We start from the raw sequence: 3,297 nt of genomic DNA, 5'->3' as shown, positions 1-3,297 counted from the left end.
CCCATCCTCCTCTCTTCCTGCTCATCAACATCTCACCGTCTCCTTCCTGTGCACTCATGCTGTCACGTCCACGGACTCTCGAGTCCTCTTACTCCACCCTCCAACCTTTTTGTTTGATCCTTTTTTATTTTCTAATTAAAAAATAGAAAAAGAAACTGTTGACAATGGCACTTTATGTATCTCCCACACCCCCTCCCTGCCCGTCCTGTAGTGCATTACGCCTGCTGGGAAAGGCATGACATTTAGCTTGTCCCTCATTCTCCCCATGTTGTAAATGGTAAAACGAACAAAAAATAATAAAAAGGATTTGATGAGTGAATTTCTAAATACAATAAAGATTCATATGAATTTGCTGCTGATTTTTTTGTCTTGTTTTTAAGCTGTAAAGATAAAAAGGTTTGTTACTAAAGAGAGCAGAAGAATGTAGACAAATGCTCTCGGGCTGTCACGTCATATTTATGTTTGCTAAAATGAAGCGTGTGGAGTAAAGACAGGCTCTGGACTGGAAGTCTGCCCACCAAATGATGGCTGCAGCTAGTTGTGTAAAACAAAATGTATATCCAGTCTTTTATAACAGCCCTATTGAAATTGAGCAATTCTGATTAATGTTGCTTTTTTTAAGTCTGAAGGTTGGAATTTTTAAAACAAAGTGAAAACCGATCCATGCAAGACGTAATGTTACTTATGAAACGCCGTGTTTATTAGCTCTGCTCAGAGACGCCTTATTTGGTTTTAGACTGAAGTTCTTAGCTTTTGTCAGTACGCAAATACACCGAGGGGATTAAAACTTTAGAGATTTGACACTAAAACAACTTCTGTGAACAAACTCTGAACAAAAAGCTTGAGAATTTAGATGGTGTGTTTTTGAAAGCCTTTTATTTATTTATTTGTTAGAAATTCTTAGCTTCTCCGATTTATCTTACATTTTACACATTATGAACATTTATTCAACAGCATGTAACTCATAATAGTCATAGGTTATATAAGAGCAAATACATATTCATGAACGAGTTCTATTTATCAAAAACACAGCCTCAGAATTTACTTGTCACATTTATTCTCAGTTTTCTTCCACTAAGATCTCTAATAAACAGTTTTTTGTGTTTTCAGTTGGATACCATGCACATTTTCTCTCCGCAAGGGATGAAAAACGTTACCTTCATGTCCTCACGTGTATATTTGTGGCTAAAACGGTCATTTATAACTCAAAACTGAGCTTTGGTAGAGCTTATTCCTATAAGATGGCTCTGCAAATGAGTTTCTCGCGTCAGAAGGTCTTTATATAAACATTTTAATGTCTGCTTTGTAAATAAGAAAATGCCCACGCAAAGTCTTTTTAGGAAGATTTAATAAAGCCAAGAAAAGTTGGAGGGATCTGATGACAGGCTGGCTTCAAGCAGCTGCTTATTATCAACAAAAGGACAAAAACCTGTTAAAATAATTAAATATTACATATCATGTTTGTCGTGGATTTTCATCTTTTCAAAATTAAAGTGGAAAAAAATGCTCAGTTTGGACAAAATGTGCACATTTCCTCTCAGCGGTCCCTTTATGACTTAAAAATAAAATAGCCACTGCAATATCAATACACACAAATTAAGACGTATATACTGTGCATTAAGCTTTAATAAATATGACAATGTTTATTAGATTTAATTCCTCTTGCCTTTAGATTAAGTTCCTGATTTGAAAGGTTGTGTATTATTGACTTGATCGCTCTGTAAGCCTCTTATTGTGAAGCATAAAAGTATCGAAGGCAGAGCCTCTTCAGATTAACCCTTTTAAAGCTGATCTTCTCTGACTTCTTATGTTTTACTCCTTAAAAGAAAATAAAGGGGTGTTGGAAACATGTTCCCTGTAAGTCTTTGCATATTGTTCACATGCTTAATTAAGTCTTCCAGTTAAGCACCAGTAATCACCATCTATCTTCACTGGCTATAAACCACGTTTTCTGAGCGTCTACTCTGAAGAGTTTGAGCCTGCGGGGTGGGTTGGTGCTGTGGAGCAGTGGTATGTTTCAGTCATCTATCTGCCAAGAAAGGCATGTATGCATCACTCAAACCGAGAAAACTTCCTGTCCTGGAAGACAGCCAGGATGTGATAGTTCATTCAACGAAGACGTGTTTTCTGCCAGTGTTGTTTCAGAAGAGGAAGTCCTGTTGAACCCAGGGCACCTCCAGAAAACTCAACGGTGGGGTCAGATGAGGTCCATCAATACTCCTGAGGTGGCGAACCAAAAGCCATAACAGAAATTCCATCCATTTTTTGTGAGGGAAAGCATTGACCCCTCCATGCCACCCCCACAGTCAGCCTGAATTTCTGCTGCTTTCTTAAATCATCTGACGTGCATATGATCTGCGCTGGAATGCAAATTGACATACTCGGCGAGTTAATTTACTTCAAGCCCTCGTTCAAAATTTTTGAAGTGGATTTCTGTTGGAAGTTTATGAACAATAAATATCTTACCTGTTGTAGCTCCTTGAACAACCTCAGTTTGGAGAAACAATTCTGACCGGACTGATGAGCTAACAGTTGGTTTACATCCAACGTGGTCTGCTGTCAACTAAAACCAGTTTTAAAATATATGTAACAGTTTATATCAACACTGTTTTCTAAATCATTACTCCACTGCCAATTTGCATTCTTGGTAATTAACATCAAAGTATGTACGGTAGTTATTATCAAGCACAAAACACAGCAGCAGCAAGCAGTAGCACTTCTAGCATTGTATATTATAACATTACTGCTAGAATAATGGGGTAATGCAAAGTAAAATGATATAAAATGGTATTTGCATGATCAGTCGTATTGTTTTTGAGACGGGAGTTATTTTAAAATGGCAGCAATCCACTCTAGGCTTGACTAGCCTTGGACTAGGTGTCAATTTGTGAATCTGGTCAGAATTAAATATGTATTTCTAAAAAAAACAAAAAAAAACTATCTCCAACAGGTAAGATGTTAACTGCTTGAAACACTTCCACTGAACCCCAGTGCAAAAGATCAGAACTATCACTTCAAATATAAAGTTTTGCTCAGTTTTAATCCAAGCTTTTTTCCATATGAACTAATTTATTCCTCTCAAAAGCTAAAATTAAATTAACATTATATAAAAGTAGATAATCATGGTAATTATTTACCCTGGGATAATGATAGTTTTACCATATAGTACTGTAAAACTGCTGGAGTACAGACACATTAGACACGTCAACCTTCATGTTTCAGATACATTTATAAAATGGTTGGAAATATGTATATATATATATATATATATATATATATATATATATATATATATAT

The 3,297-nt window shown here is 36.0% G+C and overlaps 1 protein-coding gene across 1 annotated transcript in view; it reads left to right on the top strand.

Annotated features, from left to right (window-relative positions):
• LOC119421599 (septin-9) overlaps nt 1-3,297 on the top strand; it is a 916,196-nt gene that overhangs the window by 810,176 nt on the left and 102,723 nt on the right. The window lies entirely within an intron of this gene.

This window comes from Nematolebias whitei, chromosome 15, assembly GCF_014905685.2.
Source record: "Nematolebias whitei isolate Nwh7 chromosome 15, NemWhi1, whole genome shotgun sequence".
Taxonomy (NCBI): domain Eukaryota; kingdom Metazoa; phylum Chordata; class Actinopteri; order Cyprinodontiformes; family Rivulidae; genus Nematolebias; species Nematolebias whitei.
This window is presented reverse-complemented; position numbering and strand designations above follow the sequence as displayed.